At 34.4% G+C, this 15,581-nt stretch overlaps 1 pseudogene; it reads left to right on the forward strand.

Annotated features, from left to right (window-relative positions):
* LOC149548090 (exocyst complex component EXO84B-like) overlaps positions 1 to 15,581 on the forward strand; it is a 76,623-nt pseudogene that overhangs the window by 24,855 nt on the left and 36,187 nt on the right.

Here is a 15,581-nt window from a genome sequence, read left to right on the forward strand (position 1 = left end):
TTAGGTAATTCTACTAAGGGAGTTGATTTGAATGGCTCAATTAGGAGGCAAGGATAAGTAATGTAGCATTGGCTAGATTCTCTCACTTTTCTCTTTCCCAATAGCTTATCCATTTGGGCTACCTAAGCTTCTAGCTGATGTATCCTATTTCCCCTTTCATCATATGCTTTAAGTATCTCTTCAAATTTGGCATTGAGCTCAAGGATTTTTTCTAATCCTTTGTAGCAACCACAACTCCAAAGTCCATCATTTCCCTAGTCATTTTTGATACTTTCTCACTATCCACTTCATCTACTATGTAAACCATTAGGCTACCTGTTTGCTTAGCACTTGAAATTTCATGTATTCTAGTTTGTCCCTTTTTCAATGGACCATATCACCAATGTTTGGTGATCATCACTATATTTCAATCCTTTTTCTGCCTAGAAAACCTCTTCCCCAATTTTGAATTGAGTGTCCTTTGCCTTCCTAATAGCATCAAATATCATGGTATTGGCAATGTCCCATTTAGGTAAGATCAAAATTCTTGAATCTTTTAATAATTTCCTTTCCCCTTCAAGGGTTATATGTGCAAAATCTTCCATGAAGTCAGCTTTAACTTCCTCTTTAATCTCAAAGTCCATTCTACTAGGTTGCTCTACTTTTATTTGATTACACTTATTCTCAAAATTATTAATATTTCTTCTCCATAAAAATTGGGCAAAGGCTCTAGATTTTACAAAAAATTTATCATCAATAAGTTTTTTGGTAGCTTGTGTGATCACAGGATCTATTTATTTACCTTTATAATCTCCAATAGTGAGATCAAGTGATGGCATAGGAGGTTCTTCTGTTACTCCTCCTTTAATATCTATAGTTGTGACCACAACATCCCACTCTCTTCCAATTTGTCTCAATTGTTCTTTGAAGGATGCTTCATCATCTATCTTGAGTCAGGTCTAGGTTGGCGAGTACTCTTCAACATTAGAAGATGATCCTAGCTCCAATTTTTGTTTTCTAGGAGCATGTGTGTCAGGTGGGCTCTTAGACCTTAATCTTTTGTAAGGAGGAATATATTGTATATTCCAGGTCAATACATACCCAACTCTTTTCTACAATGTATACTACCCTAGGTTCAAAATCATTTTGCTTGCCAGCCTCCTTTCCACCTCAATGGCTTTGTTTGGGTATGATTGTATTATAATTTATTTCTTCTCATTCAATGTTTGCATAATCCCAACAAAATTTTCCATCAACATATCTACTTTCATGCCCCAATATTTTCTATCTGCTAGGGGATCATAATCTGGCTCAAAAACATTTATAAAGTCTAAGATTTTACTATAAACTATCCATTTTTCTTTCCTAACCTCTTGCTCTCTTAATGAGAACTTATTTTTGATTATATCCTCAAGAAAATATAAAATCTACTTTTGAATTTTAGCTTTACTCTTTTCTCTGAGGAGGTCATAAAATCCCTTTGAGTCTACAAAATGGGCATGGGATTGGGCCAATATTTGATATCTATCTAAGAATTTCTTCAAGTTCCTTTATCCCTTCTTAACAAAAATAAAGTTATGAACAATTGTAAGTTGGGGAAAAAATGTACCTTTTGATTTACCTAGCAAATCTCTCTCCTCAATTGATCCAATTTGCCACAATAACTTAGCAATCCCTATTTTTAGAGGCACTTGGTATGGTAACATTTGGTTTTCCCAAAAAACCATAAATTCTAAAAATAGTGGACACTAGATATGTGATGATATCTCCCCAATTATGGCTCACCAATATCCCTTTAGCATGGTCTTTAGTTCTAATCAATTCTAATAGAGGCTGTGATATCCTAGGGTTGTCCTCTATTAACAACATTCTAAGCTTGGAAGAAAAATATCTATCAAACTTGACAAAACTAGCATTAGTTACTTCCCATGTCATATCTGCACTCCATAATTGAATAGGGAGCTTCTCTCTATATCCCTCTAATTCCAGTTTCATATCTTTAGAGAAAAAGGTAACTCCCTTATATAAAAAAATATACATTAGCATGGAGTACCAACAAAAGGGCTTATTAACCTTAGCCTGTCCAATTCTTATTAAGCCATTGTGAATCTCTTCTACTAAGTGAGTAGCAAAATAAAAAACTAAACCTGTTTCATATTGAAAAGTGTTAAGTTTCAGGATTTGCACCTAGTACTAAACTGAAAAAGTTTAGTAATCCTTACTTAACATGGGAATCACTTGACTTTGTGGGACATGCAAAATCAAATGAGACCTCTAGATTCTAGGCTGGCTTCTATTGGATATTCAGTGATATTTCCAAGATCCTAACTTAAACTTCAGGGAAAAGGGAAGAAATTGCTTAAAACAAACCTAAACCTACAACCTAAACTAGGAGATGGTGATACACCAAAATGATATGGAAAACTCAAACACACTTAACAGAGAAGGAGTATATAGCTACTTGACATACAACAAAACACATCTTTTTGTAAAGATCTGCATAAGTGATTTGTAATAAGGTTTGAAGGATAAATTAACAAAAGGAGGAAAATAGATGCCTCTCATTTACTAATTTCACATTTAAAACACATATTACAACCTGCAAATAAACTTACTTTCCTACAACCAAATGCTGAAATGAGACAAACTAACTAGGAACAATAATAACTCAAAAATTACTTCATTAAATCATTCTGATACACACACAAAACTTTAGAAAGAAAGAAGGCTTAAATTTGACACCAAATAACATAATCACAATTTTTTCATCTGTATTGAATTTCCCAAGATGAATTACAAATTCTGCAAAAAAGAACAAGTACTCAAAATAGAAGTCACACCCACTTATCTACATAATTAAAACTTTGGAAAATGAGTTACAAAACTCCTTAAGTACAATGTGTAGCTCCTTGAGTTGTATGCAAAAAGAAAGCCTGAAAATCTAGGCTTAGAAACTTCCAAAAATAAAGTTTCATAACACATTTGACTCCACTAACTCATAACTGCCCCCCATGACTCATCAAAACTGCCCCAAAAATGCTCCAACAAGTCAAAAAGACCCACAAACTAACTTGGCAAAGTCAAATTCGATCCCCTATATTCTCTCCACATGTTTCCCAACTGACTTTTTGCTTAAAGACTCCTTTTTTCATTAAAGATAGAAAAATATCTAATGACTTATAATTATATCAATAAAATATTCTCCCTATACAATATTAAAATTTATTCAAAAAGAAACAAATAAGAAAAGACCCCTAATTTTTTTTACATTTTTAAAATAAGAAAATAATATTAAATGAGTTATATTTATCATTTAATATTATTTTTCCTACAATAATACCTATGCAAAAAAAAAAAAAAAACTTTTCTCATAAAATCCTTAAGGCACCTAGCTTAAAACAATTACCTCCCCCACTCTCATAGAGAAAATATAGATATTTGAAAGGGATTAAAATCCCACATATGACCTTGTGGATTTCAAAACAAAATGAAAAATGGAAGAGGCATGAAAAAAGGGTCAAATACCCTAAAATTCTTCATTTTTCATCATTTGCATTTGTTGGTGAAGAGTAGAGGAATAAGGGTTTTTCTGGTTTTGCCTACCACCATTTTTGAGCTTGCTAGAGATGTTTTATTCTTTCTAGAAATGAAGCTTGAATCATTGTTTCTTTAATGCTGCCATAAAAGGAATTTGTTGGTCTTGAATTTGTAAAGAACAATAGTCTTCAAGCTGCCATTAGAGGATTTTATAAGGTATGTTGTTCTAAGTTTTCTTCACTCTATTTGTTGAACTTGCTGATCTGAAGCCGCCATTGTTGAAGTTGGAGCTTTGAATTTTGTGAAGCTCAAATTTTGCTAAGTTTTTAGAAGATTTTAACATGTGAATCAGCTATATCCTTCCCATACAACTTTGTTATATTTGATTGCGAGGTCAAGCATTTCTTGAACTGTTTGTTCATTTGTTTTAGCATGAGAATTGAAGCGTTGGAAGGTTAAACCATTAGTTCATTTCTTCTTGTGTAAATTGAGAAGCATCTTTTCTTCAAGCTCATTTAATAATAGCTTGGCACAATTCTAGTGTGGACTCCAGTGTTATTGTGTGGCCTGGATAAAGTCCAAACAAATGTGACATATGTCAAGGCTGCGGCTCTAGATTTTTCTAAAAATCTTATGCCCATTTCCATTAAAGAACCATTTTAGGAAACCTTCGGTTAAAAAAGATTTGGTAGTGCAGATTCTATTTTGTTCATATCAAATAATTCATTCACAATTTTCATACCTTTCAAGTCTTTTGAATAAACAAATTTACTTTTTGATAATTCTTTGGTTTCAAAAATGGTTTTACCACTGTCCAAAATGAGTCAAATATTTTTGATGGATTGTATGGAATGACCAAACTTAGCCTTGCTGGATAATGGTTTTGTAAAATATTAGCTATTTCAAGAGTTATCTTCATAGATATACTAGCCACTGTCCAACCTTTGAAATTAGTCAACCAAACCATCTATTTCTTATTCCTTTGGCATATTTACCTTTGGCATTCTCCATACAATATACAAGATATTTTATTTGTCCCTTCCATGATGTAGTGTTCTGGAGTTTTTAGCTCTTTTTAGTGCATCAAACACAAATTTGTTCTGAGTCTGAAAACCCATTGCTTCTAATTGCAGTGCTATTCCCATATCAATAGAGGATTTCGAGTAGATGTTTGAAGTTCTTGTTGAATATCCACCTTCAATAACATGTTTTAGCAAACTGGTATAACTTGTGTGCTCTAAAATCAATGCATGGGCAATATCTCTCTCATTCATCAAATGCTGGTATAAATAAGCTTCTTGACTTTGCATTCAAGGCACACACTTATTACATTCTTTGTACCTTGAACTGTAGTGGCATCATAATCCTAGTGACATTAAACCAAGATTGGGTAATAATGTTGTAAATGGGTAATTTACAATAGCTGGCTAAGCTGCACTTATGGCATTGAGTAAAGTGCTTTGCCAAAATTTGGGATCCCCACAATTCTCACATTAGCAACTAGCTTCAATATTGAATCTTTTGGAAGCTGGCAAGTTACTCTTCAACAGTCAATTGAAACTAAAACATTTCTTTTTTTAAAAATTAATCTTCTTCCAGGTTGCTATTAAATTCATAAAATTTCTTCAAAATAGAAGCATTCTACAACAAGTGTGTTTATTGTTGGGTATGTCCTCCTTCCTATACATTGGAATCCTCACATACAATTTTTACTTGTTTCTTCAAATAACTTAAAGTTTGTCACCAACATTCTTTAGTTTCTACTCTTCTTGTTTCAATGATGCTGATTTAGCTTTCTCTTTTCTTCTTCTTTTAATGCCACCAGATGTTTCTCTTTTCTATATTCATAATAGTGAACCTTGCTAGTTATTGTTCCCCTTTCCTTTCTATCTTTGATCTCTAGTGTCAAGGGATGACATGAGTTTCAAGTTGACCTTCTTTAATGTCTTAGGTTCCAATTCAAGCAATGAATACTTAAGAATGCCTAACTTCTTATCTTGATCAATATCCTTATCAAGCACCTTAGGAGTTTCTTTGTCTTCAACATCTAAAGGAAAGGCTTCATTCCACTTTTTCTCTTTAAAGAGAAACCCGACATATAAAATGATATGGGAATCTGAATTTCCAATCATCTCCATGTTTCATGAACTGTCAATTTATTCAACAGGCATATTTTCTTTTCTCTGAATTCACTTTATTATCTCATTTGATTGATTGTTCTGAAGCTATTAACATTCTAATTTTTGGTATTAAATACAACATTCTTAGATCTTCAAATTCAATAGCTATTTTGCTTGCACTCAAAACTCTTTGTTGTTTTTAATGTTACTGCTATATGCTGAAATAACAACTTCCTGACTGTTGGTACTCTATTTTTTTTTTTGATGATGTTTGAAATTACATCTCATGGTGTTTGAGCATGGGCTCATGACACTCATGAAACTATCTTTCTGTGATTTTCATTTGAGCTTTTAGAGTAGTATTTTTGATATGTATTCAGATTAAGAGAAATATTGCATGTGTGGGTATGTAGTTGTAGGTACTCAGTCATTGCTTAGATCTTTTTGAGATCTAACTCCATTTTATTTTCTCATGTAGGAGAATGGGAACCAGAATCTACTAGATCGAGGGTTGTACCAAGAGTGTCATCGAAGGAAATTTAACCAGTCAAAGGCTAAAAGGCAATGACTGGTTACCTCTAACTCTATCTTCCTGTGTTGTATTTTTCTTATTTCCAGTATGTATGAAAGACAGTAGTCACACTCATGACTTGTGTGAGACTTTTTATTTCAGAATATTTATATTCATTCCATTCTATGTAAAAATAAAGATTGTACATATTAGTTATTTATTTGAGAAATGAATATTATAAGGTTTTCCTTGTCTTCATACTTAAATTTTACACATGTGCAAAATTTGAGTAACAGGGTTTTGTAGATTTTATTGGGGTTTGAGACTAGTTTTTTAATGTATTGGTGATTGGAATTAGTGTAGGGTGGGTTTGATTGATGAATTTAATTAGAAGTCAATGCTTGATTAGGAAAGGAAGAATTGTGTTTCAAAAATAATTTTTTGGTGGTTTACTTCTGTTATTTGGGATAACAATTTTTCTTGTAAGCCTAAGATCTTCTTATTATAGTGAGGGATTTTTCAATTTTGATAAAGATGGAGTTTTAAAGCCATCTATGTGTTCTAGGGCCTTGGCTCCAACAAGAGCTGTGAATTCTAATGGCACCAGGAGTGAAGATGGTGCTCTCTCTAATAAATTGAAATTGTTTAAAATGGACAGTTTTTATGTGGATGACTATGTTCAACAGAATTGCCAATCATGAATGAGAAGGAAATTTGGCAATAGTGTACACATATTTTAGAACTTAAGAAAGTATGTGCTTAAGAAATATGTGAAAGTTTCTATGCCAATTATTCTACATTTATCTACACTTTGAAAGAGATATTAAACCTGGACGATGATTTTCTTTCAATTAGAAATTTACTTTCTGCTAAGGCTGCCTTAATTCATGGACTCATAGAGGGTTTTCATATGGATTCATTATCAAATAGTTTTGGGATTACCTCAATTCACTACTCTCCTTCCTCAAAAGATTATGAGATTTTAGAATTAGAGAAATGGTCCTTCTATGTTCCTAATATTTTGGATGTTCTTTTAGTTGAACGAAGAGTGGATGAAGCTTTGGTTGCCCTACTTGAAGGTCACATGTATTTGTAGATGCCCAAGAGTAGGGGAGTTTGAGTCCAACTAAACTCACTTTATTTGAAAATTATATATTTGATTATAGACATCTTCTTACTAAGAAAATTTTCAATGCTACTCACCAAACATCTGTTGTGGTGCTGAACAATGAACTACAATAGCTGCACTCAAAAGACTTTGTGATGGTCCTCGTGCGTACACATTATTTCTCAATGCTCACAACCAATGACCTCAACATAATATTCAAGGTTTATGACCATCCAAAACTTCTTATAGTGATGCATATATTTTAGCCCTTTCATAATTTAGTTTTGATTCTATTGCACAAGCTGCAAGTGATTCTCCAGTTGTTTTTAAGAGAAATCAACTTATGTCTCAAAGCTTGTAATATGGGCTAGAAAATAAATTGGGGAATTTTCAATCTTTGTGAAGAGACATGCACTTTATTCTTCATTAGTTATTGGAGGGCTTTAAGCTACTACATAATGTGTTTAAATAGCCTTAGGTATTTTCTCTTTATTGGAAGCTCAGGGCATTGCACTTTTCCCTATTGTCCTAAAGTTATTTGGACCCAATGTGGAATTGTATACCAAATATATGGAAACTTCTATAAACCATTATTCTTGAGGATACCCATGAAAGAGAGAATCTCAAGAGGTGGCTTATAGTTCTCTATCTATGATGTGCAAAGGCTCTGAGATGGCATCTCTCAAATGAACCAAGCTATGCAACCCTTGCAAGGTGCACCATAGAACAAGAGATTCAAAGAGTAGAGGCAATGAGTGACAATATCGAAGAATCCTCAAAGGGGTATGCAATGCAAGATGAAAGATAAACTAAATGAGATGTAAGATGCAAGATAATACACAAGAATGAGGGTTAATGTTGGTCTCGGACTAGTTTTGACAATTGAGTGTCAACACACTTAACCAATTTCCAAGATGATGCCAAGTATAATAAAAATGCCAAGCTATAGTGTGTGTTGAGCTAGAGATTCCATAGGTGCCGAGTGAACTTCACGTGTCGAGCAAGATTCAAGTGCTGAGTGATAAGTGATGTTGAGTCATTATAGGTGGAGAGCAGATTATTAATGTTGAGTGAGACAGTGTTACTATAGATGCTGAGCGAGACAAAATTCCTATATGTACCAAGCATTAGCAATTAATAAGTGTCAAGTAACACAAAATCAACATATGAGTTTGTGCCTTCAAAAAATCAAATGTAAACCATTGTTGAGCCAACTCAGGATAAATCTCGAAGGATCTAAAAGATAAGATCTAATCTTTTAGATTCCATATGTAATCAGTATGCAACCAATAAGAAAAATGGAGAAAGCATGCAACTAATAAGAAAAGTGAAAGAATTGAGTGGGAAAAGAAGAATAAATATTGATCGTAGATTCACACCTAACCCTAAGGCTTCAAAACCTTTAAAAGGAGGTCGCTACTGTATTGCATAAAAATGTAATAAATAGAATAAACACTAAGCAACTAATGCATATTCCTACATGATTATGCAAGCCTCAAAATAATGCAAGATAAATATGTAAATAAGCATAACATGAACAACAAAGTAGCACTATGCAAACCTCACAAATCACCAAGTGGTTGATGATTTCCTTGCTCATGGGATGTGGTTGCTCACAATTCCTACAACATAACAATGAGGTAGATGGTGCTTGATGGAAATGAGGAGAGGGCTCTCCTTTTATAGGAAATGAGATGCAATAGACAGCTGAGATTAAATGCAATATGAAGGGCTAGGATCTCTTAAGATCGATGAGGTGGAGGCCAAGTAGACTCCACATGGATTAGAATTTTGACCATTCAAAGGGGGCAATATTCTCATACATGTGTGAGCAACCTTTGATGGTGACATGATCAATAAGGTGTGAGAAGCATGGCTTCTCACACATGTGTGAGACAACTTGATTCTCATGCAAGAGGACAAGTATACAAGAGGTGTGAGAAGCATGGCTTCTCACACATGTGTGAGACACCTTGACTCTCATGCAAGAGGAAAAGTGTACAAGAGGCATGGAAGACATGAAAGGTGAGGAAAGTGTGAACATCTCTCACACATGTGTGAGCACACACTTAGTATTAAAAGGTAATTAGCAAGGTGATTAGAAAAAGGAAGCATGATTAAGGAAGTGGGTAGGTTTAGAAAGATGGGTTAGGTTAGAGTAGTGAGGTTAGGTGAGGGTTAAAGGTAGGAGCCATGTGCTCAAATAGGATTAGATGTAATATTTAATTCCAAGTGGGATTAGGAAAGGATTAATTAAGTAAACAAAGTATTTAATCAAAGTGAATGGGTGAGGATTTAAATAAACCTTAGTTTATTTAAATCAAGGAATGGCTAGGATTTAAATAAACCTTAGTTTATTTAAATCAAGGAATGGCTAGGATTTAAATAAACCTTAGTTTATTTAAATCAAGGTAAGGCCAATATAATTAAATAAATGCAAATTTATTTAATTAAATTTAGGGTAGTTAAATAAATAATAAATATTTATTTAATTGGCTAGGAAATGGGATTTGGACAATTTTAGGTGTCTACATTTTTCCCCTTTTTGATATAGCATTAGTAATGTTATATCAAAGAAGAATAAAATATACTAGCTGGGCAGATACGACTAGTAGCATGATGCCCCAGTCATAGAGGGATGATGAGGGTGAAAGGGTATGCCCCCTCGAGAGGACATGTAGGTTAAGAGAACACGGATGTTCTCTCAAAATGGATGGGAGGATGGAAGGGAGTTATGCTACAATGGTGTGAACAACCTAAGTTTGATATTGTATTCAACACTATGCACCAAGGTATGAGAAACCAAGATGACAATGTGTCAAGTAGGTGATAAAAATGGTCTAATACAACCATATGACTTATGAAACCATGATATCGAAGACCATGATTCCTGGGACAATAGGATGAAAAGACCATGAGAAATGTAAAAAATACTAATGCAGACCAATAACAAGCAATCATGCACAAAAAACCAAAAGCAAACCAACATTTTGCCCCTAGTCAAGTTGAAAACCCATGAATGGACTGATTGATGCTGATTGATTAAGGATGTCAAAGCTAATGATAAGCATAATGCACATCCAAGGAATGGGAAGGATTCACCCCATGATAATGTTTGAATAGGGTTAATGGATTATTAGTGGATTGGGTCAAATTGATGAAGTGATTAATGATTGATGTATAAGATTACAAGATTAGATTGATTGGATTAGTATTGATTGCATAGTGATTGAGATTTTTTTTTTTTTTTTTTTTGATTTTATGTCGGATAGAAGAATGAACGGGGATGAGATTGGAAGAATAATGTTAATAGGATGAAGAATGATGAGAGTAGAATTGATATTCATTTGATGTGAAAGAATTAGAAGAAGGGAAAATTGATTGAAATAGAGGATGAATGAAGTTGATTGAAGTGAGTTGGAAGAATTACATTGAATGAATGTGAGATAGAATGGATAGAATGGATTGGGACCAATGACAAGGGAGAGCCAAGGCATGGTAAATGGATGGGAAGGGTGGAGATATTTGAATGGAGGAATAATATGGAGGACCAAAAGGATATGGTATTGGATAATGTGGAGCCAAGGACCATGTCTCAAAGGAGTCCAAATGCCCCATACCAAGGATAGGAGAGTGACAAAAAATATGCTGGGAAAGGATGTGTGAAAATGGAAAGGTGGAATGAAGGCAAGCTTATGGAGGAAAACAAGGCATGTGCTCTTCCAAAGCATGCATAATCATTTTGGTGTTGTGCCTCTAGGAATGATCATGAGCATGGGCATGAAAGTGGAATGAAAAAGGGATATGGGAGGGTGGGTATGAAAAAGGGATAATGATATGCAATGATATGGATGAAATGTGGGATATGAAGTGGAGGAAATGGAAGGGATAACCAAGATCAAGGACATTTGAAAGAAGGATGAAATTATATAGGAGTATGGATGGAAAATGGATTAATGAACATGACAAGGACTATGGAATGCAAGATATGGATAACATGTCAAGATCAAATATATGAAAGAAGCATGGAAGTACATAGGAAAATGTGTGGATAATGCACAAGGGATTAGTCAAGTGAACATATGGATGGATGAAAGGAAAGTGAAAGTCAAGATCAAAGATGGAAAAGGGATAATGAATGGTAGAGGGAAGAAGGGAAGATATGTATGGAAGCTTCGTATGGATGGAGCTTGCCCCTAGTGTAGAGTGCAAGTGGAAGAGGAAAAGTGAATGGATGGATAAGTGAAAGTGGAAGACTAGGGATAGAAAGGGAGGACTCAAGCATCTAGATACATGGATGGGATCCCTTGATATCTTTTCCTTTTTTTTTTCTTTTTCTTTTTGTTATTTTCAAGGAATTTTTACTATTTGCACATAGATGTTGGTAGGGTAGTGAAAAGAAGGATGAAGTGGATTGGGGAATGGAAGACAATGGCTTATGAAAAGGTTTGGATTAAGGGGGTGGAGTGGGTGGGAGGAAGACATGGTTGATGGATGCTAGGTTGGAAGGCTTGTGAGTGAGTGAATGAAGGAGGTGGAAAAATCGTCATTGGCACACACCTTGAAGGGTGATGGAAAGGAGGAAATTGTGGAGGATATGTAGGAGAAAGTTTGAATTTTGGGATATAGGGACCCAAAACGGAGGAAGGAGATGATAGGTTTGGGATGGTGGATTTGGGTATATAAGGACCCAAAATGGATTTGGAAAATGGAAGCTAAGATGGTTTAGGAATGAGGGAAGCCTTTGGAGTAACAAAATTGGATGTTATTTGGAATCTTTCTTTGAGATTCAGTGCTACATTAAGTAGCTTTGGGATCCACAAAATTTTAGCATTTTGTATTTTCAGCCTTTGTGGCCTTTTGATTTTGTTTTGGATCATATTTGTCTTTTCTTGAACATGTATTTTAGAGAGGACATGTTGATCCTTGGATTTTTGTGGATTTTTGGCTTTATTCTCTTTTTCTTTTGTATCCAATTTTCTGCCATTGGCCATGGTATGGGTGCATGGAGGTAAATTAGATGGAGAGCTTATAGATGGTGAACATTGGAAGGAATTCAAGGATGTGTCCTTTGTTGATCTTTATTAGCACCATGAGGGGATGACATGGAAAACATGGATATGGTGGATGGATGAATGTAAGGACCTAAAATGGAAGGAAGGGATGAAGGATTTGGTGGTGGAACATAAGGACCTAGAATGGACGAAAGTGAGGAAGGAAGCAGAATATGGATATAAGGTCCCAAAATGGACTTGGAATATGGAGGATGGGAGCATTTGGGTTTGGATGGAGGAATTTTGGAGTCAAAAGAAGTGGAAGGGATACCAACATCTTGAGACATGATTTCTTCAATGGGATGCTTATCATTTTTAATACAAGATATGAGTCCAGGTATGTGGGTTCATGAGTGGAGTGGATAGGTGTGATAGGATCATGAAGGGGATCATGAGGGATAATACTATCTTGAGATGGAGTGGGATCATGAAAAGAAAATGAAGGGGTGCTATAATCTTGACTTGAAAGAGGATCATGTAGCGGAATGAGTGGATCATGAGATGGAATAGAAGTGATTTGATCTTGACATGGAGGAGTATTAGTGGATGGAGTGGAATGAATCTTTTCATGAAGTAGAGGGTGAAAGGATGCTAACTCTTGAGATGGAGTAGAATCGGTAAGGTGCATGGTACATGGAATGTATTGATCTTGATTAGGAAGGGGATCATGAGATGGATTAGGAGGGGTAAATGGATCATGAGGGATAGGAGAATGATGGGATGAAGAAATTCTCAAATCTAGAGGAGAAGAGGAAGCTATAATGTCATGATTTGGAGGAAGGTCTTGAGATGGAATTGGGGGTATCACTGTGGGTGATTGGCTCACTTTATCTTGTTCTTTACACTTAGCCAAGAATGAGGAGAAATACCCCTTATGAGGTGGGGATGATGTTTGTGGAGGATTAGGATTGTGAAGGGAATTGCATGGAGGGTTGGGGTTGGATGGGACATGAGGACTATGGGCTTCAAAACATGGAGGAAGAGGACACATGGCATGGAAGGCGGCCTCTTTCTATTGGCTTGCTAAGAGATAATTCTTTAATTGTTCCATTTCCATGGCAATTCGAGGAATTTTTTGGGCTATGAATGGAATTGTATGTAGTTGAAGCATAATGAGGTGGATTTCCCTTGTCAAAGGTAGAAGAATAATGAACATGAGATGGATTAGAGTTGGATATGAAGTGTTGAGGATAGATTTGATATGTAGGTTGAACAGGAGGTAGAACTCCATATTGTCTTTGAAGACCATCAACCATTTGATTAAGCCAAATCAGATCCATAGATGTTAGATGAAGAATGATGAAAGATTTGATGATGGATGGAATATGAACTTAGGACTAGGAGCTATTTGCTAATTTTATTTGAAATGGATTGGACTTGATATTGATTTGATTGGATTAGGGTTTGATTTTATTTGATATGATATTGATTGGATGAGGGTTTGATTTGAATTGATAAAAACCCTATGATATTGTGAACAAGTGAATGTTGGATGGATATGAAAGTCTAATGGTGATTACAATGCTCCTATGTCCAAAGTAGAATGATTTTATGAAGATTAAATTAGAAGAATTTTTGAATAGATGAAGAAAGATTGATTGATTTTTGATGAAGATGTAAATGGATTGAATTAGAAATTGATTAGAAAGAATGAATTTGACAAGGGATTGGATTAAAAATCATGAGGATGAATCATTGAATGAAGGAATTAGATCTTGATGTGGATTATGCACCATGATTAGAATGAAGATTAGGGATTTGATTGAATGATTAAGAAAACAAGAAAATGATTTGGATGAATAGAGATGATTAAGATTTTGAGGAAAGATTTGAATGATTAAGAATGTGATTAAGACAAGAGATGCATGATGATGATGGGATGAATGGATAGAAGAAGTGATGGAGAAAATGAGAGCTTCTTTTTGTTTTTTTTGGAAATGTTTTTAATTCTTTTTGGATTTTGGAACTTTTACGATTTTTTTTGGATTTTTATGTTTTACAATGTTTTTGGATTTTTGCGTTTTATAATATTTTTGGGTTTTTCAAATTTAGAATGCAAAATCAAATAAGGAAATATATACAAGACAAGTTTAGATGGTGTTTGTCCCTGTCAATTGGGGAGGTTTTTGAACATTCAAGCACATAGAACACACCAACAAACCTATAAGGTTGCAACTAGGATGTACAAGGATAAACTAGAGGGTGTTCTCGATATATGCAAAGTACGTGAGGCCCAAATTTATAGATGAAAGAAAATACTACCACACAGTCAGGGGGAGATAGTAACCCAAATCTCCTCTTTCACTTCTCAAAGGTATAAATTTCTTTCGGGCTTAGCCAAGAGTGACAATATTTTTCTTCCAAGAGAAGTGTCTTTCGATTCACCTCCCACTATTTATACTCCATCAAAACACTGGAGTTGAGGTCATCCCAAGGGGTGATGAAATCTCCAAGCAGACCTCTTCAAAAAAAAAAAAGACCACTTATTTCTTGTGCACCCAAGATCACCTGAAGGTGCAAGGGGAGAGAATACGTAATTGGCCTCAAAGTTTAAAAAGACACACATTCTTTCCCAATGAAGCTTTAGGTTTTGTAATCTACTTTGAAGACACACGTGTTTAAAGCATACAATGTTCTTTCCAACTTAAAATAGTGCCAATGTAAATGAAAAACACATATTTTTCAACAAGAAAGTAAAGCGAGCGTGTGTAAATGAAATGTTAAAAATAAAGTCAATTTACTTTAGAGCATTCAAGAGTGTGTGACTTTATTTTAAGCACCAAATCCAAATGTGTTCTAGCCTAGGCATACATGTCAATTTTAAAGACCAAGTCTAAATATTTTCTATGCTAAGATTCATCCATTCAAATAAAAGTGATTAAACCATACAAGTTCATTATTGGTTTGTTTTATGTCTTTCAAGATTAATTCTCAAGAGAAATAAAACATTAAGAAAAACCTGCAAGAAAATATGGTTAGGTGTTTAAAATGCTCCAATCTACAAGAAAAATTAAACTTGATTAGCCTCACAAGAAAAATACCAAAATGAAGGCTTTACTATGAGAAAAATTTATTTTAACTTTTTTTGCTATTTTTTATATATGTAAATAAGCTTAGAATGACCTCAATTCTATGGAACCATCAAAAGTCAAAATTTGATTTATACTTAAAAAAAAAAAAAAAAAAAAGAAAGAAAAGAAAAGAAAAGAAAAAATTGCAGACGACAGAATGCGTAGACGACAAAATAGGTCACCGAAAAAGTGCAGACGATA

Source organism: Cupressus sempervirens, chromosome 7 (assembly GCF_028749045.1).
Source record: "Cupressus sempervirens isolate cs-2001-9-10 chromosome 7, ASM2874904v1, whole genome shotgun sequence".
Taxonomy (NCBI): Eukaryota; Viridiplantae; Streptophyta; class Pinopsida; order Cupressales; family Cupressaceae; genus Cupressus; species Cupressus sempervirens.